The sequence below is a fragment of the Scyliorhinus torazame genome, chromosome 13 (assembly GCF_047496885.1).
Source record: "Scyliorhinus torazame isolate Kashiwa2021f chromosome 13, sScyTor2.1, whole genome shotgun sequence".
In the NCBI taxonomy this organism is placed as follows: Eukaryota; Metazoa; Chordata; class Chondrichthyes; order Carcharhiniformes; family Scyliorhinidae; genus Scyliorhinus; species Scyliorhinus torazame.
Window position 1 is genome coordinate 181,433,899 of NC_092719.1, and position 27,519 is coordinate 181,461,417.

At 45.7% G+C, this 27,519-nt stretch overlaps 1 protein-coding gene across 4 annotated transcripts in view; it reads left to right on the forward strand.

Moving 5' to 3' along the window:
* ptpdc1a (protein tyrosine phosphatase domain containing 1a) overlaps positions 1-27,519 on the forward strand; it is a 284,748-nt gene that overhangs the window by 78,671 nt on the left and 178,558 nt on the right. Inside the window, exons 1-2 of one of the 4 annotated variants that reach the window (XM_072472525.1) lie at positions 22,189-22,291; positions 26,615-26,736. The exons of the other annotated variants lie outside the window; for them this stretch is intronic. The gene's annotated coding sequence lies outside the window, so the exon portion shown is untranslated. Of the gene's footprint in view, positions 1-22,188; positions 22,292-26,614; positions 26,737-27,519 lie in introns of those variants that run through there. 4 annotated transcript variants of the gene reach the window in all.

Genomic DNA, 27,519 nt, shown 5'->3' on the forward strand with positions numbered 1-27,519 from the left:
CGAGCCAGATATATCAACTGATCATCTTTTAGTTGGCTACAGTAGCAGTGCTTTTGTTAGAAGACTCAATACCAAGACAGAATGTGAATATCTAGCTATAGGTGGGTGGGCCGGGGAGATATGTTCCCCCCCCCAACTCTCTTGCTGATTGAGGGGGCGGGCACGGTGACAGGGGGAGTACTCTTTCCCTCTCAGGGGATCTTTCCTTCTCTCTGGTGGTCATTCACTCATAGCTCTCACTCACCCTCTTACGTGCTCCCACCCACCATAGTCACCCCCCAGCCCCCTGACTGCTGGAGCGCCCATGATTTTTAAGGGCCATTATCTTTAGTGTCCCAGCCTGGCAGTCAGGGGGAGATGAAAACACCTCTGCCTTTCTAGATTCAGAAAAATTCCTACACTGCACTCAAATGGGTTAATTTTTTTCACATCCTATACTAGGCCTTCATAAGATATCCAATATTTGCTGAATTATGGACAGGTTTAACTTCTAATTCAGGAGCAGTTTAGTGGTTTTATGAATTCACGACCACAATGTTAAATACCACTTTAGTTTTAAACAGTAATTTTCTCCTACTGTTTTGTCGTATCTCACATAGCTCATTGTACTTGTAAAACCTCCTGTTACCTCGTTTCCTGACAGTGTTGCAGGCCAGTATTGATATTGACAGAAAGAAAATTAAATGAGGGAGGAATTACATGATTACAAACATAGCAGTGGATACAGTGTGCCACATTGTACTGGGGAAATATAATATTGGATGCAACCAGGGGTAAGGGCCAAGACTCACATGGAGGATGCCACCAAGTTTGAAGAAAATGAAAGATGATGAGATAAATTAGTAAGCAGCAATTAAATGAAGGGAAGCTTTGGCTTTCAAAGCTTGAAGATTGTAGGAGGAAGGAAATATTGCAGGAGTTAAGTTACATAATTTTAGGTCCTAAATTGAAGTGGAAAATGTTCCGTTTCAGTTTCAACATAATGAAGCTTAGGGGAAGGAATACGATATGGCAGCATTATTGAAATCTTGGGAGTTGTTGAAGGAAGAATAAGTATTTGTTATGCAGAGAAAATCCACTTCCTTAAATGCACAAGCAATGGAATTGTTGTAGGCATTAATTAGAGGTCAAGTAATAATGAAACTTATAAAGATGGTGTGTGGAGCCATGGAAAGTAAGAAGTGATGGCTGTTGCTTGGACTTGGGACATGTGGAATATTGAAAGGAATTATATTTTTATTGACCTTTTAAAGGACATGGAGATGATCAAACCATAGTAATTCAGCTGTTACTTGTGAGAGGATTAGAAATTGTGTCGATAGAAGGATGTAGAGTATATGTTGTAAGGATCCTTCCTGTTTATTCTCTTACTTCTCCTTTCTTTTATTTTGCTGTTATTATTTTTGATCTATGGGTGATTAATGGACATGGACCTTTAAGTCAAGCAGCAGAGAGAATGAGGGAGAAGTTACAGGAAAGAACCCGGCAACAAGTAGTGATTGGATCCTATCCCAGCGGACTGGTTCTCAGAGACCTGAGGAAGCAGTTGAGTTCTAGGCACAGAAAGACCAGGACCAGCTTTTCTCTCCCTCTCCAGAAAGGCGGAGTGCTGTATTCCTGAAGTTGCAGAGAACCTGAATGAATGAATCTACAGGAAAACCATTACAGGCTGCAAGCAAAGATCAGAACTCACTCATTCTGACTAGAAAGTCTGTGAGTGCTGTATTCCTAAAACTACAGCGGTCTGAATGAATCTACAGTAAAAATCTTGAACTGAAAAAAAGTCTGAAGTGGAGTAAGGTGCTGGCAACACCCATTTGAAACAAAGACTCTTATTCTCATGTGTTCCTTATCCCTTTCTTCCCCTCTCTGTTTGCCTGTCTTGTGTTTGTGTAGAGTGTGGGGAACAAGTTAAAGTGGGGAATTAGATAATAGTTAACGAGTTGTTTTGTTGCATATTCCATTATAGTCTTGTTATAAATAAGCAGCAATTGTGTTTAAACTTACAACTGTATTATTGGGCAGGCAAGGGCCAAAGACTTTGGGTATTTTTCTAAGAATTATTGGTTAATCCACTTGTGTTGTGACTCTGGGTCAAGTGGGGCAGGAAGTGACCGTGTACTAGTCCAGGGTATTGTAACAATGTGTAAAACTGCTCCAAAATCAAAGCTGGTATTTATGCTAAATGTGCTTAAATGTGACCACAAAACTGAAAATGTGATTCATGAGAAGAATGCATAATAAAATTAATCTTGAAATATGTACTTGATGTACAATACTTTGATATGTTGTAAATAGCTCCTTCTCTAAAATAACAGCTGCAACACTAATGTGGAATGAGATCACACAACGCTGTGGAAAGAGGTTATCAAGAATGGTGGAGTTGGGATTCTTTTTACATTAGTGTAATATTTAATATCAACAGCTTTCTCTGTTTTTCTGCTTTAGTCTATCAGAACAGCAATGATGAAACTCAATAGTAATGTACTCTAATGTTTTTATGCTTCATACTGTTTTATGTTGTTACGATGTAATAGGGAAGCACGGTAGCACAGTGGTTAGGACAGTTGTTTCACAGCTCCAGGGTCCCAGGTTGAATTCCCGGCTTGGATCATTGTCTGTGCGGAGTCTGCACGTTCTCCCCGTGTCTGCGTGGGTTTCCTCCAGGCGCTCTAGTTTCCTCCCACAGTCCAACGATGTGCAGGTTAGGTGAATTGGCCATGATAAATTGCCCTTCGTGTCCAAAAAGGTTAGGTCGGGGTTACTGGGTTACGGGGATAGGGTGGGCTTATGTAGCCTGCTCTTTCCAATGGCTGGTGCAGACTCGATGGGCCGAATGGTCTCCTTCTGCACTGTAAATTCTATGAAGTAGCAATAGGAGTGGCATACTCTACTCATAGAATCATAGAATCTACAGTGCAGAAGGAGGCCATCCGGCCAATCGAGTCTGCACCAGCCCTTGCAAGACCACCCTACTTAAGCCAATGCCTCTACCCTATTCCTGTAACCCAGCAACCCCACCTAACCTTTTGGACACTAAGGGTCAATTTATTATGGCCAATCCGCCTAACCCACACATCTTTCGATTGTGGGAGGAAAACGCAGCACCCGGAGGAAAGCCATACAGATACGGAGAGCAATTGCAAACTCCGCACAGGCAGTCCCCAAGGTCGGAATTGAACCCGGGTCCCTGGAGCTGTGAGGCAGCACTACTATACACTGTGCCGCCTTAACAGGGTGCTGCTATCAAACTAAAAAGGCAACCACAAATGAGCAATGTGGTGTATGAATTTCAGTGCCGGTGTGACCCCAGCTATGTAGGCCATCCATCCCAATGCCTGGTGGAACTGGGCAAATAGCATGTTCCTACGGCTGTTTGCAAAAGGCGGAGGGAGTACTTATGGTATCCAATCAGCCTGTGGTTGAAAAGTGCAGAACATTGTGCCCAACATTAGATGTGATTCCGTGACTAAGCTAAGAATTATACGAATAACCAATTTAAGATTCAATCGAGCTCACAATATAGCTCATTTATGTGTGCCAGAAGCAACATATATTCATATGCAGGGTCATGTACTATGCAAACAGAAAGACAATGTTGTCTTTCTCCAACATTGAGGGCATTTAAAAGTTTATTGGATAAACATATGGATGATAATGGCATAGTGTAGGTTAGATGGCTTTTGTTTCGGTGCAACATCGTGGGCCGAAGGGCCTGTACTGCGCTGTATTGTTCTATGTTCTATGTTCTATGTAGAACATGGCCAGGCATTGCGTTTTTTTTAACTGAACAGAAGCTTTGGGGACAATTGTTCTTTGGTGCATTCGCTTTTGCAATGCCTCTACCAATCGGAGTTGACTTGACTCGTGTGAGGTTAAACAAAAGCTTTAGGGGATAACTGTTCCTTGGTACATTCTTTATGGCAACGCCTCAACCAATCAAAATGCATTTGCTAACCAAAGTACCATTTTCTCATGCAGTATACATTTTTATTCTCTTTGAAATTTGGTGGTGTTGGAAATCCTTCCTGATGAAAGCAAGGCAAAAAGCTTTGACAGAATATTTTCAGCAATACTAAATTTTTACTACCAAGTGACTTTTTTTTGTGAAGGACTGTTAGTTACAGACAAACATATTCATACATTGTTAAATTTTGAAGGTTCTTTCATCTTGAGTAGTTTTAATATAAACACAGCTGCTTGTAATTTTTTCCACTCTATTTTCCAATGCCAATATAGAAAAGCAATGTATGTACAGTGGGTGACGTAATTTCTAGTTACAATAATTAATATCTAATTGCTCTGCTTCCCAAAACCATCTGTTTCCCAGTAAATTCATCTGCTACTTTCAGGGAGCTGGAGTAGTTTTTTCTGTTTTTCTGATAATTTGTTACACCACTAGTTCCCTTGTGATGCTGCACATGGGTAGTCTGGAGCATGCAGAGCTGCTAAACTGGCATTTCCTGTAAAACCCGCAGGTTGCGTGCTCCCTGTAGAATCCAGGTAATTGAACTTACTTCTCCTTTAATTCTTTCTGAAGAGCAATTAGGGATGGATGGGCAGTAAATGCTTGTCTAGTCAGCGACGTCCACATCCCATGAATGAATAAATGAAGAGCTGCTACAGGTACAACACAATTAGAATGTTATGATGTTGAATATCGCAAGTCCTACATGCTGGAATTAAAAGTTTAAAGTTACTATGTCTCTTTGGTTTGTGAGGGAGTTGGATGGTATTAATGTGAAAGCTTGATTCCCTTGTCAACTGTACCAGAATATACCAAATAAGATATACCAGAAAATATTGTAATACATGGCAATGTTTTGCCTCTGCTAGCTTTTAACTGGAGAAATCTATAGAGTCTAATCTTCAATGTATTGCTCTCTCCCCACAGTCTTGTATCTTTCTCAACTTTATCATTGCATATTTAAGACAGAATTGAGTTAAGGCCTTTGACTTATCCACTGCCCGTGGAAAGGCACCCATGTTTTAATGTTTTTCTGCTAAAGGTATTACTCCTAAACCGTCTTGTAGACCATTTTAAGTTACTGCAGTGGAAATTATTCCAATGTGTGAAGTGTCTCTTCGCAATTATAGTTTCCAACCATGCCATCATTGATTGATTGATTTGATTTATTGTCACATGTACCGAAGTACAGTGAAAAGTATTTTTCTGCGGCCGAGAGAGCTTACACAGTACGTACATAGTAGACAAAATAATCAACAGAGAACATTGACAATGGTACATTGACAAACAGTGATTAGTTACAGTGCGGAACAAGGGGCCAAACAAAGCAAATACATGAGCAAGAGAATCCTGGATGATCAATGGCTTTATTGTCCTTTCTATAATGGGATTACAAAAGCAGAAGACAGTCTAGCCCCATATTTTGTACCCCACCCCTCCCCCGCGCACGATCCCTTGAACCTAATGTCCCTGGAAAATAGTATCCTAACTAACAAAGTATTTATGGAGAGGAACCCTCTCCCTGACCCCAAATGCCCCACTGGGATATGTGGCAGAGATTATTGGAGGACACATTCCAGTCCTGAGTCAGGGGCAAAGCACCAGACATTTTTGTATCCTTAATCTCATCTTTCATACTTGCTTTATACTTTGCTGCTTGTTACTTGTTCAAAATGTTTGTCCACAGTTAAAATTAACAGTCTGGGGCAGCACACTGGCGCAGTGGTAGCACTGCAGTCTCATGGCGCCGAGGTGCCAGGTTCGATCCCGGCTCTGGGTCACTGTCCGTGTGGAGTTTGCACATTCTCCTCGTGTTTGCGTGGGTTTTGCCCCCACAACCCAAAGATGTGCAAGGTAGGTGGATTGAACACGCTAAATTGCCCCTTAATTGGAAAAAATGAATTGGGTACTCTAAATTTATTTTAAAAAACAGTCTGTATCAATGTATTCTTAGGTATTCTTGGGTGCAGTATTTGGTATGCTACTTGTCTGTCTACCGAGGCCTCCTCCTCCTCCTGCATCACCTAGTATGTTGCCGAGTTCTTCACCTCTCCAACCCACGCCCCCGAGAGCACCCTGTCCTGTACAGTACGTGGTGGCAGCAGCGGGAATTCCACCTCTTGCCGCCTGGCAAACGCCCTTACCTGTAGATACCTAAAGGCATTTCCCGGGGGGAGCCCGTACTTCTCCTCCAGCTCACCCAGGCTCGTGAACTTCCCATCCACAAACAGGTCCCCCAACCTTCTTATCCCTGCCCTGTGCCACCCCAAAAAACCCCCATCTATTCTCCCTGGGGCAAACCGGTGGTTCCCCCGTATCGGGGTCCACACCGAGGCCCCCACTTCCCCCCCTGTGCCGCCTCCATTGCCCCCAAATTTTGAGGGCAGCCGCCACCACCGGGTTCGTGGTATACCTCATTGGAGGGAGCGGCAGCGGCGCCGTTGCCAGCGCCTCCAGACTCGCACCCTCTCAAGACGCCATCTCCAGCCTCTCCCATGCCGCCCCCTCCCCCTCCATCATCCACTTGCGCACCATCGCCGCATTGGCGGCCCAGTAGTACCCACAGAGGTTGGGCAACGGCAGCCCCCCCATCCCTACTCCGCTCCAGGAACACCCTCGGAGTCCCTCGCGCCCACACAAACCCCGTTATGCTCCTGTTGACCCGCCTAAAGAAGACCTTCGGGATAAGAATGGGGAGGCACTGGAACAGGAACAAAAACCTTGGGAGCACCATCATCTTGACTGACTGCACCCTACCCGCCAGGGACAGCGGCAACACATCCCACCTTTAAAACTCCTCCTGCATTTGCTCAATCAGCCTCATGAAATTAAGTCTATGCAGGGCCCCGCAGCTCCTGACCACCTGGACCCCCAAATACCTGAAGCTCCTCTCCGCCCTTTTTAGTGGGAGCTCGCCAAACCCCTCTCCTGGTCCCCTGGGTGAACCACAAACAACTTGCTCTTCCCCATGTTGAGCTTGTACCTGAGAAATCCCCGAACTCCCTGAGGATCCTCATTACCTCTGGCATTCCCCCCCACCAGGTCCGCCACATAAAGCTGCAAGTCGTCCGCATAGTGCGACACCCTATGCTCCTCCCCACCCCACACCAGCCCCCTCCAGTTCCTCGACTCCCTCAGTGCCATAGCCAGAGGTTCAATCGCCAGCGCGAAGAGCAGGGGGGACAAGAGACACCCCTGCCTCGTCCCTCGATGCAACCGAAAGTACTCAGACCTCCTCTTGTTCGTGGCCACGTTTGCCATCGGGACCTCGTACAACAGCCTAACCCACCTGATGAACCCCTCCCCAAACCCAAACCTCTACAGCACCTCCCACAAGTTCCCCCATTCTACCCTATCGAAGGCCTTCTCAGCGTCCATCGCCCCCACTATCTCCGCCTCCCCCCTCCCTCGCTGGCATCATAATAACGTTCAGGAGCCTCTGCACATTCACGTTCAACTGCCTCCCCTTCACGAACCCTGTCTGATCTTCGTGGATGACCTGCGACACACAATCCTCAATTCTCGTGGCTAAGACCTTCGCCAGCACCTTGGCATCTACATTTAACAATGAAATCGGCCTGTAAGACCCACACTGCATGGGATCCTCGTCCTGCTTCAGGATCAAGGAAATCAGTGCCCGGGACATCGTCGGGGGCAACGCCCCCTCCTCCCTTGCCTCATTGAAGGTCCTAACCAGCAACGGGCCCAACAGGTCCACATATTGTTTGTAAAATTCATCTTTCGGGAACATCAGTTGGCCCAGAAAGCGGCCCATCCCTCCCTCCTCCAGTGGGGGCTCGGACTGAAACAGTTCCTCATAAAAGTCCCTGAAGACACCATTGATGCCAACCCTACTCCGCACCCCCCCCCCCCTATCCTTAACTCCCCCAATCTCCCTTGCTGCGTCCCGCTTCCGAAGCTGATGCGCCAGCATCCGACTTGCCTTTTCCCTATATTCATAAATCGCCCCCTGGGCCTTCCTCCTGCTGCCCCCGGCCGCTCCCTCCTCTCCTTCGACTCCTCCCATTGTGGGACTTCCCCTCCCCCTCCATTACCCACCAGCGGGCTCTCCGCCTCCCCCTTCCGTCCCAAGCGTGGGAAAAAAACCTGTGCTTCCCCGGCCCAGCCCCGCCCCCCCCAGCCTTCAGCGCGGGATAAATCCCGCGCTTTCCCCCGGCCCGGCCTCCTCTGTCGCAGCTCGTTTTCCAGGCCCAGTCCCCTCGCCCCCGACTCGGGCCTCCCCCGCGGGGCCCCATTCCCCCTGCCGGCCATCCACCCCCTACTCCGTTTACTTGCCCCCCTCTAAGAGCCCACCCGACAGACCCAACCAAAACAGTGCCCAACCCACCCTAACCACCCACACCAAAACTAAACATGAACAAAGAACTCCCCCTCAAAATGTAACACAACAACAACAATCCCCGACCATCCCCACATCTGATCCCCCATCCCAACCCTCAGTTTGTGTCCAGCTTCTCGACCTGAACAAAGGCTCACGCCTCCTCTGGGAACTCAAAATAATGGTGCCAGTCCTTGTAGGTGACCCACAGACGCGCCGGCTGCAGCATACCAAACTTCACCCCCTTCCTGTGCAGCACCGCCTTCGCCCGGTTGTACCCGGCCCTCTTCTTCGCCATCTCCATGCTCCAGTCCTGATATACTCGAACCTCTGCAGTCTGGGTCTCCAGCAGCTTATCAATGGAATCCTTCATCGGCTCCAGTAGGTCTGTTTTGAGCTCCCTCAAGCAGCTCTGGATAACCTCCTGCTGCTCCTGTGCCCACTGCATCCACGCTGCCTGGTCCCCGCCCACCGCCATCTTGCTCTTCTTCCCTCGCACTTTCTTTGGCTTTACCGCCACTTTTTTAGTCGCCCCACTCCTGGTCCAAGCCATACACTGTCGGGGGAATGTTGCAGTCTTCTTCCCACACCGGGAAATGTCAAAAAAATTCCCTTGGGGGCACTGAAAAGAGCCCAAAAGTCCGTTCCAAGCGGGAGCTGCCGAACGTGCGACTTAGCTCTGCATAGCCGCAACCGGAAGCCAGGAAGGCCATTATCAGGAACCACGCTGATATCTGCGAGACTATCCAACTTGGAACACCAGTTCGTGGTGGTGTATCGTTTTTTTTTGCAATGCTGTGAGGAATCAATTGAAGCCATAGTGAGAATAATCAACCCAGTCGTCGTGTAACAATTAGTAAAGAAAAGGCAAATACACACTAACAGAACTACAATACTCTGAGACCATTAAGTATATGAATACTAATGCATGCACAATTTATGTAGAATGCATCCCTTATTCCAAACTATATCTATGATCCTTGAACTCCTTAAGACTTTCCCTTTCCCCAAAGAACATCCAATTTAAATAAATCTATAAGTCAAATCCAGTTTATTATTACCACACAATAGTGTGGATAGTCAAGTCTGCGAAATGTCTTTTCCTGGTCCAGCAATGATATTGAAACTGCCTTTATGAAGGTTTCTGTACAACCTTGGCTCTAAGACGTAGATACTAGCTTAGGCTCCTGGCTGTTTGATTGGATTCTGGCCTCACAGGCTGTTAGATGTAAACTCGCCTCTCTGGCTGTTAGGTGTAAACTGCCTCTCTGCTTCTGAGGGTGCTGCCAACTATATATCAGTTGTCCATACAACTGCATCTCATTACTTTTAAAATTGCATCTCATTATGCCTTTTGAATTCTAGCTACTGCTGTCACTGGGCAGATTTCTACCTGTTGCTGGATAGACCAATGACACCTATTGCTGGGCCCATCACATCCCATTACGCCTTTCTCCATTCATGTTACAGTTGTTACAAGGCAGATTTCTATCTGTTGCTGGGCAGGTCCATGACAGACATCTTTTTAAAAATGAAATGTCTTAATTTGAAAGATGTTTCATTTCTGTGTGATTCTGTGATTCTCAATCCTTTTCTTGTTAGTTCTATTGTATTAAACATTACAAAATTCAAGAACATGCATTAGCATAACACTTCTACTAGTAGGCTTCAACTATGCGCAGTTCCAAATATGGTCTTACACGGGACTCTTCCATACAGGCTTGCTGTTTTCCGAATTCTCTCCTTGACTCTGTGCTGACCCAGGACTACAGACTTTACTCTGCGGACGATGTCACTGTTCAATCCTCCGTTGATCATTTTCTCCAAGTACTTTTCTCTACAATGCATACAGGTACCATCATCACAATACAACACAGTCTTATGTCTTGACAGCTTATTCGCAAACTCGGTCTGTCACTTGTGGAATCACAAACACTGAGCTCTCCTTTGACCTTTCAGTCAAAGGTACTTGCCAATAACCCTTTAGAAAGTCTATATTGGTGATCAATTTCGACTGTCAAACGCTTGGAATAGGAAACAAATCCCTCTTGGATTTGCATTTGCCCGCCTGTAGTCCATGCAAAGTCTCTTGAGTTCTGTCTGGTTTGGGCACCATGATGATCGGGGAGCTCCAATCACTAAAACTCAATTCAATAAGGTCATTCTGGGCATATACTCTATTTCCTCTGCACCTGTGATAACTTAGCTGGACTTGACTTAGATGGATGTTGTTTGATTGGAATGGTGTCACTTATATCTACGTCATGCGTTGCTAACCCCGTTCTACCTAGCTTATTCCCGCAAATATATTTATAAATCTGAAGTAACTCTGTCAGTTCGCCCCAGCTCTTAACTGCGAGATGACCTTACCACTGGTTTAAATTTTCCAGTCTTCCTCATTCTCCAAATGAATTATAGGGAAGTCACTGTCAGAGTTTGATCCCTCATCTCACAAGACGTCATGCTTGTTCTCATCATCTCTAACCCAAAACTTTTTTGACATGTTCACTTGACACACTCTGTGTGATCTTCCTCTAGCTGATGTGCTTACCAGATAGTTTGCATCACTCAATTTCCTTTTAATGTGATATGACCCACTGAACCTAGTCTTTCGGGGTTTGCCTGACACAGGTAATAACACGTGCACTCTCTGTCCTGTTGTAAAACTGAGTCTGGACCCTCCTATCAGCCCTTGCTTTCATTCCCTGCTGGGCTGTCATTAAATGTTTTCTCGCCACATCACAGGTCCCAGTCAGCTGTTCCCTGAAATTTGAGATGTAGTCTGACGTAGCCAGACGTAGTCAGAAATAGTATGACATTGTATTTAGTAACATTTGACAAATTAATTTCAATGGGCCTCTGACCTCATGCCCGTAGACCAATTCGAAAGGATTCAATTTGGTAGACTCATTTGGTACATCCCTCAATTGCAAATAATAAAATTGGAATCCCGTTGTCCCTATCGTGAGGGTAGTCTTGGTTATAAGCCCTCGTCATGGTTTTCAAAGTTTGGTGCCAGCTTTTTAGTGCTCCCCGGGACTCTTGATGATAGGCTGATGATTTGTACTGTTTAATCTCCAGGGTATTCATTTTTTTAAATTTAAAGTACCCAATTTGTTTCTTTTGCACTTAAGGGACATTTTAGCGTGGCCAAATCCACCTACCCTGCATGCATCTTTGGGTTGTGGGGGTGAGACCTACACAGATATGGGGAGAATGTGCAAACTCCACATGGACAGTGACCTGGGGCCAGGATCGAACCTGGGTCCTCGGCGCTGTGAGGCAGCAGTGCGAACCACTGTGCCACCGTGCAGCCCAATCTCCAGGCTATTCATGACCTCTTTGAATAATCCTGACATAAAATGTGACCCTTGGTCTGCTTGTATCTCCTTTAGTAAGCCATATCAGGTAAATAATTTGGCTAACTCCTCTACTACTCTCCTAGCAGTAATGGCTCTTAAGGGTATATCATCCGGGAATTAGGTGGATATATCCATGATAGTTTGTGTTCTCGACAACGTCCATTTGCAGTCGATTTGGACTCTGGTAAAAGGATCTTCAAACTCTGGGATAGGTGATCTGAGGTTCTGACTTGATCACCATTTGCTGTTTTCCTAACAAGGTGAAAGGTTCGACAAAAGATGACTACATCCTTCAGTATTCTGGGCTACAAAACTCTCTTTGAATTTTGGCTTGGATTTTATTTATTCCGAGGTGTTCCCCCTAATGAAATCTCATGAGCTATCCTCAGAATGTCTTGCCTGTACTTGGGAGATTAAACAATTTGGTAAATTTCTTCTCATTTATCCTCTGCACTAACATGTGGTGGTCGCCATTTTTTTATCAGTATGTTCTCCTGTACATAGTATGTCATGTGAGTGTCCCTTTAAGAAGAGTTTTGTTTTACCACATGGCTTGTAGCACGGCTTCAGAGATGTCATTTGTTGGTGGAACTGGGCAGCAGTGGCTGTCAGGTGAGAGGGGGCTTAGTTTTTTTGGTTTCATTTTTGTTTTGTTTGCTTGGACTGCAGAAGAAGAAGCAGTGTTGCAAAGCACTGTGCTAAGCTGCAGGAAGTTTTTCCTGTTTTCTCTGTTTTATTTTAAAGCTGTTCCAGTGAACTGAAAGCACATTGGGTGTGGCACGTTGCCGTAGTAATCTTAAAGCTAGAGTTGCTTTCCTGAAGGAGTTTTGAAAACTGCGGGTTGGAAACTGGACCAGAATCTCAAGGAACGACCAGTCCCATTCAAGTGCTGCCTTGAAAGGAGTTTTGGTTTTATTGGATTTTGCATTGAATTGGAACAGCTAAGCGGGATTTATTAAGAGTTAAATACAGAGATTACAGTAGCTGTTGTGTTTTTTTCATGTTTGTAATTGATGACAAATTGTTGCTAAGTGTTTTAGATATGTTAACTACATTCTTATAATAAACTTTGTTTTGATGAATGTGCCAAGGGAGTCTGATGAATCACACCTGAATTGTGTTTATGCTCTTATGCTCATCCTAGCCAAATTCAACATAAAAGTTTTTGGTCATGTGAGCTTCATAATACACTCTGGAGTTTCTAAGCCCAGGCCCATAACAAATTGGGGGCTCGTCGGGATAAAAGTCTATATTTCGTGATTGAGTTGGATTAGTGTCAAAGACAGCGAGGGATGAGCATGTTTATATTTGCTTTTCAGGTGTTGTATTCAAGTTTAAATAGGGAGAGTGTTGTGGACAATGGCTCTTTCAGAGGCTCAGAGGTTTTTGGGGGTGAAGAAGGTCACGCAACGTACCTTACAAATGGTGACTAAAACAAAGCTTATAGAATTGACAAAAACATTACAGTTAACATTGCCTGACAGAGCACGGAAAGGAGAAGTAATTGCGGCGGTAGCTGGGCATTTAAAATTACCGGAGACGCAGTCAGAATAATTGGAAATGGCAAGAATTCAATTACAGATGAATCAACTTGAACATGAATAAGAATTAAAGCAGCTTGAATTATAAATGAAGGAAAATGAAAGAATAGCAGAACAAAAAGCGAGACAAAGGGTTGAACAAAAAGCACAAGAAAGGAAACTGCTTGAATTACAGATCAGGGAAAAAGAAAAAGAGAGAGACTTTGAACTTTGGAAACTGGCCATGACAAGTGAACGTCAGTTAAAATTTGCGGAGGTAAAGAGCAAAGTACAGTCTGAGGATAGTGATGAGGATAGTGAGAAAGAGCAAGAGTATCATAGTCGAAGGCTTGGTGGGGATCTATTTAAATACGTCCAAGCGTTGCCAAGGTTTGATGAGAAGGATGTAGAAGCCTTTTTCATTTCATTTGAGAAGGTGGCTAAACAAATTAAATGGCCACAGAAATATGGGTATTACTGATTCAAACAAAGTTGGTAGATCGAGCAAGTGAAGTGTTTGCTTCACCAATAGAGGAGGTGAAAAAATCCATCTTCGATGTATATGAACTAGTGCCTGAAGCCCACAGTCAAAGGTTTAGAAATTTAAGGAAAGAACCTGGTCCAACATACATAGCGTTTGAAATGATCAAACAGAATAATTTAAATAGGATAAGGGCTTTGAAAATAGACCAAACGTATGAAGCTCTTAGACAAATGATAATTTTGGAGGAGTTTAAAAATTCAATTCCTGATGTAGTGAGAACTCATGTGGAAGAGCAGAGGGTTAAAACTGCGTGATTAGCAGCAGAAATGGCAGATGATTATGAATTAGATCACAAATCAAAGTTTGGTTTCCGACATCAGTATCAGCCTGTGAGGGTTAGAAACAGGGGAAAAATGAAATACTCAGGTGGTAAAAGCAAATGAGATTGAATGGGAGATAATAAAGATTGTGTACCTCAGATTAAAAAGGAAATCCAGGAGGATGGAAGAAACATGAAAAGTTTCAGATGATTTTACTGTAATAAACTAGGCATGTAAAGTCACAGTGTTGAAAAGCACTGGGAAGGCTGATATGGTAAAACAGGATAAGCCAGGGTTTTTTTAAAGTGGTAAAGGAAAGCCCAGTTAAAGTGAAGGAGGTTCAAAAGAATGTACAGCCTGATCATGAGGTGATTGAAGGCAAGAAGGTGCCAGATCTCTTTAAATAATTTACTTGTATGGGTAATGTACCAGGAGGAGTAGGTAAAGAAATAAAAATTTGAAGAGATAGGGAGCAAGTCAATCTTTGATGGTAAGAGATGAGGAGTTATGTAGTTTGGGAGGAATATTGCCAGAAAAGGTGTAAATATGAGGAATTCATGGTGAGAAGAGTAGTGTTCCGTTACATAAGGTGAGGTTGGAGAGTCCAGTGAAGAGTGGTGAAGTGGTAGTAGGGGTAGTAGAGAAATTATCTCTAATTGTACAGGAATACATTTACCTTGGGTAATGATATAGCTGGATCGCAGGTGGGAGTGATGCCTACTGTGGTTGGTAAGCCAGTGGAAATTCAAACAACTGAATTGTTGACGGACGAATATCCTAGGATTTTTCCTGATTGTGTAGTAACAAGGTTACAGACAAGAGGAGAAATCAAAGAGTGAAGATAAAGTTGAAGTTCAATTGTTAGAAATTATTTTTGATCAGATGGTTGGAAAAGAATAAGAACAGGTGGAGATGAGGTGGATATTTTTAGTTGGCAGAGTTACAACAGAAAGATATAGAAATAAAACGGATATATCAGAAAGCATACACGGAAGAGGAATCTGAGTGTATACCAGAATGTTACTACCTTAAAAATGATGTCTTAATGAGAAAATGGAGACCTTTACATATGCAGGCGGAAGGAAAGAGTGGGCAGAAGTTCATCAAGTGGTATTGCCGGTAGGGTATAGGAAGGGGTGTTACAAGTAACACATGCGGTACCAGTGGGAGGTCATTTGGGAGTAAGGAAAACTCAAGCTAAAAACAAAAACATTTTCATTGGCCGAACTACATAAAGATGTAGTTAAATTTTGTTGATCATGTCACACATGTCAAGTGATAGGGAAACCTCAAGCGGTGATAAAACTAGCACCCTTAATACCCATTCCAGCATTTGAGGAACCTTTTACAAACGTCTTAATTGATTGTGTAGGACTGCTTCCGAAAACAAAAAGTGGGAATCAATATCTTTTGACTATAATGGATGTGTCTACTAGGTATTCAGAGGCGACTCCATTATGCAATATTACAACTAAAAATATTGTGGAGGAGTTACTGAAATGTTTTACTAGATATGGACTACCCACAGAAATACAATTGGATCAAGGATCAAATTTGACCTCAAAGTTATTCCAGGAGGTTATGGATAGTTTGGGAGTTAAACAACTTAAATAAACTGCGTACCATCCAAAATCGCAGGGAGCGTTAGAACGGTGGCATTGAACGTTAAGGACAATGTTGAGGGTTTATTGTCAAGATTATTCAGAGGATTGGGATAAAGGAATTCCATTCGTACTGTTTGCAATTAGGGATACACCTAATGAATCAACGAAATCCAGTCCCTTTGAACTGATTTTTGGTCATGAAGTAAGAGGACAACTTAAATTGATTAATGAGAAATTGATAAGTGAGCATTCTGAAATTACTTAATTGGATTACGTGTCAAATTTTAGGGAACGGTTAAATAGAGCAGGTGAATTGATGGTCCACCGGAAATCCATCCAGTGAGGCGCATGGTCGGAGACCATGATTGCCAAATACTCCGAGTATTTGATAATTGCTACCCCGCCACTCAGGTGCATCTCCTGCAAAAAGGCTACGTCCACCTTCAGACTCCTCAGGTACGCAAACCCGCATGACTATTTGACCTGCCCATTCGGCCCCCATCACATTCCACGTGACCAGCCTGGTCGGGGGGCTCCCCACCCCCCTCCCCTGCCAATCAACCATATCCCCTTTTGGGCCAGCCCTCTGGCCCATGTCACGTGACCCTACTGGCCCACCTTTTCATATTCACCGTTATCGCTTCCTTTCCAGTTGCACCACGCCAACCACACCCTTGTCGGCAAACCTTACCCCCCCCCAAACAAAACAATACCCCCATCCCCCCCCCCCCCCACTTCTATCTCCTGACAAGCTCCCACTGCACTCCCATTAACTAGCCCACCGAGCTAGAATGATGGCCCCGCTCAAGGCCGACAAACCCCCCCCCCCCCCCCAACCACCACCACCCCACTGTCCCCCAAGAAGCCTAAAGGTGCACTCACCCTTGATGTTCCCCCGGAGAGGACCTGCCCTCCAACACCCGCCATCAAAACAAATGGAACATTTCAAGGGGAAATGTTTCCTGAGAACAAAGAAAAGTTCGCACAAATTCCTCCAAAGTTCAATGTCCTTCTCCTGGCCAGTCCATTGAACCTCTCAAATTCCATCGCCTTCTCTGGTGAGCCAAAATAATATTCACGTTTCTGGAAAGTCACCCAGAGGCGGGCCGGTACAACACCCCAAAACTTCACCCCCTTCTTAAAGCGGGCAGCCTTAACCTGATTAAACCCGGCCCTCCTCTTCACCAGTTCTGGACGCAGGTCTTGGTACATCCGCAGCTCATTCCCTTCCCAAGCGCATTTCTACTTCTGCCTCGCCCACCGAAGAATCTTCTATTTATACTGAAAATGGTGCAACGGCACCACCAGCGCCCGTGGCGGCTCGCCCGCTTGTGGCTTCCTCATCAATGCCCTCTGTGCTCGGTCGACCTCCACAGGCCAGTCGAAGGCCCCTCCCTCATCAACCGCTCCAACATTTTGACCACATATGTGCCGGCCTCCGGACCTTTGATGCTTTTGGGCATTCCCACAATCCTAAATTTTGCCTTCTGGAGCGGTTCTCCAGATCCTCCACCTTCTCCTTCAGCCTCTTCTGGGTCTCCTGCATCAGCCCCACCTCAGCCACTAATGAGGCCAACTGCTCCTCCTGCTCCCCCACCGCCTCCTCCACTTTCTGGATCGCCCGGCCTGGGACTCCAGCCTCCAGTCCACTCTCTTGATCCCTGCTTTGATCGGCTCCACCATTTTGGACAGGTCTTCCAGGGCCTCCTTCTTCTACTGGCTGAACTTAGCATTCAGAAACACCACTAACTGCTCCACTGACCACTGGGGGAGCAGAACAGCCCCTTTACCGTCCGCCATCTTAACCTGTGCCGCACCATGAAGACTCTCCTGTTCAGCAGCTCTTTTCTTCTAGCCCCATTCCGAGTTTGTGGATCCATCCACCAGCCACACCAGAGGAATTACACATCCTCCAGGCACTCCAACACCTCTTTTCATCCAAAACCTTCACCCTTCAGATGGGGAAAGGACCGAAAAATAACACCTTAGAACGGGAGCGACCAAATGTGTTCACTCCATGTCTGCCACCGGAAGGCTAGAGCCTTCTCTTGGGGGACCTGTGCTTGGATGCTAAGTCGCGGGTTATCCTTTCTCAGGCTCCCTTTCCGGGCCTCCTCTTACTGTCGGATGTTCTTGGAGAATTGTGACTCTTCAATCAGGTCTTCCTGAGCAAAGGTTTCCTAGGCATTGAAGTTTACAAGGTGCCTTTGAAGAGCTTCCTTTGTCCTCCTCTTGTTCGGGATCCTTCCTTGAGCTGGGTAAAAAAGATTTGCTTTGGCAGTCGAGACTCTGACATCCTAAGCGTTTGGGCGGCCAAGCGGAGTTGGTTTTGGATGATCATGGCCTTGATACTGGTGCTATTGACCTCTTCAAGGACACCAATGTCCTCCCAGCTGATTCAGAGCTAAAATGCATTTGGATTTTGCAATGTATTTTAAGCTGAGTTATTTACGAGTCTCCCTGATGTGATGTTCATCTTTAGAAATCTCTGTGATTTCTTCAAATTCCTCAACAAATTTTAATGCCTTAGTTGATATATGCAAGCCACCTGTAAGCTAATGTCAATTATCTGTCTGACAGGTTTTGCAGCGAATCAATCACCCACCCCTACGAGTGTACTGCCAAAAGACATCCCAAAATGATGTCAGAGGACATGTCTGCCAGGACACTGTGCTTCAGCAGCTGCTGCTTTCAGACGTTGAGCTTGTCAATTAACAATTGTCAAAACCCCCCCCAACTCCCTCTCTCCGTCCTCTCCCCTCCCTCCCCTACCCACCCCTCTTCCCTCCCTCCTCTTTGCAAATAGGCAGGACTGTCTGTGAGGAAATATATTATATTGCAAGAAATTTGTAAAAGTTGAGGCAGTTTTATGTCATTGTTCAGCTGATGAAGTTACACGTTATGTTGAATGTTAACTGGTTTCAAAGTTTTGTATTCATGAAATAATTTTCATTAATAAATGTTTTACATTAAACTTTACAACCTGCTGGAGACGGGAAACATGCTCCTCAGGGGACGTGGACCATATGATGACGTCGTCCACGCACACACGAACCCCTTTGTTGCCCTCCATCATCTGCTCCATGATGTGATGAAATATCTCCGATGCCGAGACGATGCCAAATGGCATACGGTTATAGCAGTACCTGCCAAATGGTGTGTTGAAGGTGCAGAGCCTTCTGATGGACTCATCCAGCTGGATTTGCCAGAATCCATGTGACGCATCTAACTTTGTGAAAAACCTTGCATGTGCCATCTCACTGGTGAGTTCCTCCCGCTTCGGGATGGGGAAGTGTTCACGCATTATGTTCTGGTTGAGATCCGTGCAGATGCGCAGGTCTCCAGAGGGTTTTTTAACCACCACCATCGAGCTGACCCAGTCAGTCGGTTCGGTTACCCTGGAAATGATCCCCTGTTGCTGCAGCTCCTTGAGGTGTTCCTTCAGGCACTCCTTCAACGGAGCCGGGACCCGGCGTGGTGCATGGACCACTGGCTTGGCATCAGGTCGCAGTAGGATCTTGTACTGATATGGCAAAGTGCCCATCCCGTCAAACACATCTGGATACTGAGCGAGAATGTCGTCAATGCCACATTGGAGGATGTCATTGAATAAACCCGCTGCACCAAGTTTAGCTTTTTACAGGCATGCGCACCCAGTAGGGATGCCCTGTCCGGCCTAACAATTTCAAACCTTAGCCGTGCATGGGTACTCCGGTTGGAGACTAGTAGATGGCAGGACCCCAGTGCCATGATGGCATTACCGTTATAGTCCAGGCTGTTGGAAGGACCTTGGGGGGGGCTTCTCGATGTGTTTGAAGTCTGCCTGCGAGAGGAGGTTGGTAGAAGCACCTGTGTCCAGCTTGAACTGGATGGAGCAGCAATTGACCTGCATCACCGCACTCCATTTGTCCTCCGAATCCACAGCGAGGATGGACTGAATGCGAGATGAGTTAGGTGTGGCATGTTCACGTGTGGTAATGATGCCCACTCGGCAGGCGGACTCCAGGCACTCGCCCTCTGGATCCGTTGTACTGCCAGAATCAGAATCCTGTAATCGTCGTTGCACATTCTGGACGCACCGTCATCGGAATTGGGAGCGCTGGCCTCTGACTGGTGGTGCAGACCTGCACAAGGCTGCATAGTGTCCAGGCTTCCCGCAGTTTAAACATTGCCTGCCTCTTGCAGGGCAGTGTCCCTTTATGTGGGCGGTGCCACAGTTCGGGCACGTCATGACGTCTGCATCGTGACGCGGTGTACGTCGTCGCACATGCGCAGTGCGGTCGGCAGATGTCTGCACCTGTGCAGTGTGGGTGTTGGCCTCTTCGTTATCCTGTTCGCATCACGCAAGCGTCGGGCTCCAGCAAAAGCGCGCGAATTGGCCGCTGTCTTCAATGCTGAGGCGCTGCATCCGGGAGATGGCCTGCACACTCACTGCATCGTGGGAGGCAAGTTTCTCATTTTCAGCTGATTTGTATTGGGAATATCTATTTCTTGCGTGCTCATGCACTGTACCTGTTTCAATCGCGACTGGCAAGGTTATATTCTTGATTTTTAAGAGCTGCTCTCTCAGAGGATCAGAGTGAACTCCAAACACGATTTGGTCTCTGATCATGGAGTCAGCAATATCACCAAAGTTGCAGGACAGCGCTAGCAGACAGAGGCTAGTTAAAAACGCATTGAAAGATTCATCTTTACCTTGAAGATGTTGTTTGAATATGTAGTGCTCGAAGATTTCATTGGTGTCCACTTCACAGTGACTATCGAACTTGTCCAGGATGGTCTGAAACTTTGTCTTGTCCTGGCCTTCGGTGAAGTTAAACGAGTTGGAAGTGTTCGATGGCTTGATCACCCGCTGTTGAGAGGAGAAGCGCGATCTTTCTTGCATCAAATGCACCCTCGAGGTCTGAGGCTGCGATGTACAGCAGAAACCTTGGCTTGAATGTCCGCCAGTTGGCACTGAGATTGCCGGAGGTCCTGAGCCGGTGAGGAGCCTGAATCTTCTCCATGGTACCGGGATACATTTGCTGGTCGTCACGGAACGGACTGAGGTAAGCCACCTTAAATTAGTAGTCTCCTGGTATCATGTTGTGTTAGGTACACTGGTCTAACACTGGCTGCAACTGGATGCAGCTTAGATCAGAAAGATACTCCACACCTTGAAGTTAGTTCAATCCGGTTTATTGAACTAATAGCACAGTTAGCACAGTTCTCTGTGAGTTCGACTCTCTGCTAACTTAAGTGTGGCTACTCTGTCTGGCTGGACCAGACTAGCTCTTAGCCACGTGGTGGAGGTGTGAGTTTGTAACAACACCCTTGACTGGCTCTCTAGATGTTCATCAGTGGAAAGAGGCGGAGTGTGAGTGCCTCGTGTCTTTTATAGTCAGATCCCACCCCTGAGTGTCCCGCCTGCTTATTGGTCATGTCCTGTTCTCTATGTCCATTAGCTGCTTGTCTGTATATTATTGTGTGTGTCTGCATATCATGACAGAAACAAAGCAGAAATGTACTTAACACGGTGGCACACTAGTTAGCACTTCTGCCTCGCTACACCAGGGACCCGTGTTCAATTCGGACCTTGGGTGACTGTGTGGTGTTTGTACATTCTCCCTGTGTCTGCATGGCTCTCCGAGAACCATGGATTAGAACCATAGAATTTCTACAGCGCAGAAGAAGGCTATTTAGCCCATCAAGTCTGCACCGACCCTCTGAAAGAGTACCCTACCTGGGTTCACAGCCCGGCCCTATCCCCGAAGCCAAGCCTGTACAGCCCTGGACATTAAACGGCAACGCAGCATTGCCAATCCACCTAACCTGCACATCTTTGGACTGTGGGAGGAAACTGGAGCACCCATAGGAAACCCATGCAGACATGGGGAGAACATACAAAGTCCACATTGACAGTCACTCAAGGCTGGAATTGAACCCAGGTCCCTAGCGCAGTGAGGTAGCAGTGCTAAGTGCTAACCATTATGCCATCGTGCCACTCCCGTTTCCTCCAGGTGCTTCGGTATCCTACCACAGTCCAAAAATGTGCAGGTTAGGTGGATTAACCATGCTAACTTGTCCCTTAGTGTCGAGGGGTTTGGTGTGGTTATGGGAATGGGGTTGGGGCCTGGGTAAGGTACTCCTTCGGAGTATCAGTGCAGACTAGATGGGCCGAATGGCTTTCTTGTGCACTGCACTGATTCTATAAACACTGATAACATTTTTTAGATGTTACAAGGACAGTGACAGCAAAAAGCCATGGGGCACTTTTAAAATCTTATGACCATAATCTAAATTAAAATTTTAAAAACATTTTAAGCACGCCACACGTAAAATTATATAGTGCAGATTTAAATAATTTCACAGATCTAAAACAAATAACCAAACCGATGTTCACTTATAAATAATGACAATTAATCGTAAAAAAATAAAGTTAAAAATTACTTTAAAAGAATCAACAACAATAGTAATGACTGTTTAAAAGAAAGAGCAAGAAAAACTGTTTTAAAAACGTCTACATACCTTTAAAGCACTTGTTAACACTGTTGCCTGTTGTTTCCTATCTTAATCTATTGTTTAAATGCCTGCCCTCAATGGTGTTCCCAAGCTGGCTGTATCATAAGGGAGTGGGGCTGTACTTCTCCTGCGCTGCGCTGGAGGCCCAAGGCTGCCATGGGGAAAGGAAGGTTGCATGCATCATCAGAGTGCAGGTAAGTGTGCAGATTTTGCTTTTAAAATTGGCGGCCCTTGGCTTCTTGATGTGAGAAGGAAGTTACGGGCCAATATTACAATAATCATGGGGAACTTCAATATGCAGGTGGACTGGGAAAATCAGGTTGGTAGTAGATCCCAAGGAAAGGAATTTGTGGAATGTCTACAGGATGGTATTTTGGACCAGCTTCTCATAGAACCCACTAGGGAACAGTCAATTCTGAATTTGGTAATGTGAAATGAGGCAGACTTGATTAGGTAACTTAAGGTGAAGGAATCCTCGGGGGCAGTGACCACAATATGATAGAATTTACTCTGCAGGTTGAGGGAAAGAAGCTGGAATCAGATGTAATGGTTTTACAATTAAGTAAAGGTAACTACAGAGGGAGGAGCTGGCCAGAGTTGATCGGAAGGGGAGCCTAGCAGGGAAGACAATGGAACAGCAATGGCAGGAGTTTTGGGGGTTATTCAGGAGGCACAACAGAAATTCATCCCAAGGTGGAGGCAACCTGCTAAGGGGAGGACAAGGCAACCAAGGCTGACAAGGGAAGTCAAGGACAGCATAAAAGCAAAGGAAAAAGCTTACAAGGTAGCAAGGATTAGTGGGAAGCCAGAGGATTGGGAAGCCTTTAAAACAAGCTGAGGACAACTAAAAAAGCAAAACAGGAAGTTAAGATGAAATATGAGTGTAAGCCTGCTAGTAATACAGAAGAAGATTGCAAGAGCTTTTCCCCCCAATATATAAAAGGCAAGAGAGAGGCAAGAATGGGCATTTGACTACTGGAAAATGAGGCTGGAGAAATAGTAATAGGGATCAAAGAAATGGCAGAGGAACTGAATAAGTAGTTTGCATCAGTCTTCACAGTGGATGATACCAGTGGCATACCAGAACTTCAAGAGAGTCAGGGGGCAGAGGTGAGTGTAGTGTCCATCACTAAGGAGAAGGTGCTGGGGAAACGGCAAGCTCTGAAGGTGGTTACATCATCCGGACCAGATGGACTACCACTTTCTGTTTTCTGCCAGTCAGCCAATCCTCTATCCATGCCAGTACCTTGCCCCGAACACCATGCACTCTTATATAGCAGCTTTCTGTACGGCAACTTGTCAAAGGCCTTCTGGAAATCCAAATCGATCACGTCCATTGGTTCTCCTTTGTCCAACTTCCTTGTTACCTCCTCAAAGAATTCTAACAGATTTGGTAGGCATGACCTCCCCTTAATGAATCCGTGCTGACTCAGTCCTATTTTACCATGCACTTCTAAGTACTCCGCAATCTCATCCTTAAAAGAGTACTCTGCAATCTAATCATTAGGGTCCAAAAAGAGATAGCTGAGGAAATTGTGGAGGTATTTCAGGAATCACTGGAAGCGGGAAGGGTCCCAGAGGGCTGGAAAGTGGCTAATGTAACACCACTGTTTAAGAAAGGAGGGAGGCAGAAGATGGGAAATTATAGACCGGTTAGCCTGAGTTCGGTCATTGGTAAGAATTTAGAGTCTGTTATTAAAGATGAGATCGCGGAGTACTTGGAAGTGATTGGTAAAATAGGACTGAGTCAGCACAGCTTTGTCAAAGGGAGGTCATGTCTGACAAATCTGTTAGAGTTCTTTGAGGAGGTAACAAGGAAGTTAGACAAAGGAGAACCAGTGGACGTGATTTATTTAGATTTCCAGAAAGCCTTTGACAAGGTGCCGCATAGGAGACTGTTAAATAAGTTAAAAGCCCATGGTGTTAAGGGTAAGATCCTGGCATGGATAGAGGATTGGCTGACTGGCAGAAGGCAGAGAGTGGGGATAAAGGGGTCTTTTTCAGGATGGCAGCCGATGACTAGTGGTGTGCCTCAGGGGTCTGTGCTGGGACCACAACTTTTCACAATATACATTAATGATCTGGAAGAAGGAAATTGACGGCATTGTTGCTAAGTTTGCAGATGATACAAAGATCTGTAGAGGGACATGTAGTATTGAGGAAGCAAGGGGGCTGCAGAAGGATTTAGACAAGCTAGGAGAGTGGGCAATGAAGTGGCAAATGAAATACAATGTGGAAAAGTGTGAGGTTATGCACTTTGGAAGGAGGAATTCAGGCATAGACTATTTTCTAAATGGGGAAATGCTTAGGAAATCAGAAGCACAAAGGGACTTGGGAGTCCTTGTTCACGATTCCCTTAAGGTTAATGTGCAGGTTCAGTCGGCAGTTAGAAAGGCAAATGCAATGTTAGCATTCATGTCAAGAGGCAAGAATACAAGACCAGGGATGTACTTCTGAGGCTGTATAAGGCTCTGGTCAGATCCCATTTGGAGTATTGTGAGCAGTTTTGGAACCTGTATCTAAGGAAGTATGTGCTGGCCTTGGAAAGGGTCCAGAGGAGGTTCACAAGAATGATCCCTGGAATGAAGAACTTGTCGTATGAGGAACGTTTGAGGACTCTGGGTCTGTACTCGTTAAAGTTTCGAAGGATGAGAGGGGATCTTATTGAAACTTACGGGATACTGCGAGGCCTGGATAGAGTGGACGTGGCGAGGATGTTTCCACTTGTATGAAAAACTAGAACCAGAGGACACCATCACAGACTAAAGGGACGATCTTTTAAAACAGAGACGAGGAGGAAGTTCTTCAGCCGGAGGGTGGTGAATCTGTGGAACTCTTTGCCGCATAAGGCTGTGGAGGCCAAATCACTGAGTGTCTTTAAGACAGAGATAAATAGGTTCTTGATTAATAAGGGGTGATGGGGAGAAGACAGAAGAATGGGGATGAGAAAATATCAGCATGATTGAATGGGGGAGCAGGCTCGATGGGCCGAATGGCCTAATTCTGCTCCTATGTCTTATGGTCTTAAGAATAGTCTCTAAAATCTTACCAACAACAAAAGTCAGGCTAACTTCCGGTGACGATGGGCGGGAGGCAGCCGCACACTGGAGGGCTCCCTCCCGCTTGGGAATAGACATTTTGGAGTTTTAACGCCCGGTCCCGGGGGCAACAAGGCTGAAAAAGCTGTAAGAAGGAACAGGGAGGAGAAATGTTCAAATTTGGGAGAAAAACGGCCGTGAAAAAGGGGGTTAATGAAAGTCTGCCGGTGAGTGGAAAAGTCAGCGCAGGAACTGTAAGGAAAGCGGAGGCTGGAGCACCAGGGGAGGCCGCATCGCTCACAGCAGAAGAAATTACCAAGGTGATGGCCATGGAACTTGAAAAGCAGTTCACAAAGCACATGGAAGCGATGAAGAAGGAGATGGGGGCGATATTGAAAGTGCTGGTGGAGGAGGCGATTGCCCCGGTGAAGGCGGCGGTATCAAGCGCAGCGGCGGAGGTGCGGGAGCAAGGTGAGAGACTGAAGGAAGTGGAAGAGGCATTATCGCAGCACAGTGATCAACTCACCTCCATGGGGAAGGAGTTGTGGAGGGTGATAGAGACCAACAAGGGTCTGCGAGCTAAAATGGAAGAACTGGAAATCAGATCCAGATGACAGAATCTGAGGATTGTAGGTCTGCCCGAAGAGGTGGAAGGCCCGAGGATGACGGAGTATTTTGCCATGATGTTGGCAAAGCTATTGGGGGAGGGGGACGAACCCTCCCGATATGAACTGGATCGGGCTCATCAGTCGTGGAGGCCTATATTTGGACAAGGGAAGAGATGGGACTTTCATTTGCAATGATGGGTCTTTTGGGCTTGAGTGTGTATGCTGGGATTGTGTGCTAAAGGGGATTTCTTGGTTTACCTGGGACCGGGTAAGGGGGAAGGAGACCCGGGCGGGGGCCTCCACGCTGGCTGATTTAAGCCGGCCAGTGAACGGGAGTGAGGTGGGGGGAGGGGCTGTGGCCATCACAGCCTGGTAGAACAGGTTTCGGTGAGTCTAGCCGGGTGAAAAGTTGGGGGAAGGAACCGAGGTTGGGGGGAGGAGTTTACAAGTGGAAGTGGAGGGGAGGAGTCTAGGAGGGAGGGGGGCTGTGGGTGTCTACAATTCATGCGTGTCATTCACAGTACTCTTTCGGGGATTGGATGGCGTTGAATATTCGGGAGGGGGGGGGGGTTTGGGGGGTGGACTATATATGTCAATGGTGACCACAGGTGATTCCTGTTTCCTTTTTCTTTTTTCCTTTTTTTTTCCACCTTGGGAGGTTTAGTTTTATATATTGTCAGGTGGGTCGTTGTTTGGGGTGGTGGGATTAATAAGGGGATTGACATTGTATTCGTTACCGTTTACTGTTTGTTGGTGGGTGTAAATTCTGAAAAAAATGTGAAAATGGAGAATAAAGATATATTTTAAAAAAAACAACAAAAGTCAGGCTAACCGGCCTATAATTTCCTGCCTTCTACCTCCTCCCTTACAGAGGTGTTACAATAGCCATTTTAAAATCTTCTGGGACCCTCCCTGCCTGAAGGAGATAGCTGAGGAGATTGTGGAGGCAGAAGACAGGAAATTACAGGCCGTTTAGCCTGACTTTCGTTGTTGGTAAGATTTCAGAGTCTATTTTTAAGGATGATGAAGGAAAACAATGCACCCAGTCATCCAGCAACTAGAACTTGAAATTACGTTCAAACACAAAGCTATTTTTAAAAACCATATTCACCTAATAAGATAGAGGGCGTTATGACATTTATATAATTGAAAGTTATATTATTGTGCCATCTATAGGAGTAAAACCATTGCAGAAAAAGGTGCACCCTTTAATGAGATTTAATATAGGCTGACATGGATGTTTTCGATGAAACCTGAGATTTTTAACAACACCAGGTTAAATTCCAACAGGTTTGTTTCAAATCACTAGCTTTCGGAGCACTGCTCCTTCTTCAGGTGAATCTCATTCACATTCACCTGAGGAAGGAGCAGTGCTCCGAAAGCTAGTGATTTGAAATAAACCAGTTGGACTTTGCAAGACTTCTTACTGTGCTCACCACAGTCCAACGCCGGCATCTCCACATCATGAGATTTTTAATACAGTGCAATGTATTATTTGCTCATTTGATCAAGTCGACGTACACACATCAGTAAGTTATCTTTACCGTAGTCTGCTCATAACTGAAAAACTTTAGTGAATTGACTGAAGCTTGTTGGATTGGGATTGAAACATTTCATTTCAAAATAACACAAAAAACAAAATTAAAACCCGATACGGTGAGCTCTAACTGGAGGGGGGAAGGGGGCGCTATCCTCCCTCTCAGTGAGGTCTTAACTAACTCTATCATCCAACTCCACCACCATCATCACCCTGTCCTGGCTCCACTCAGCTTCATT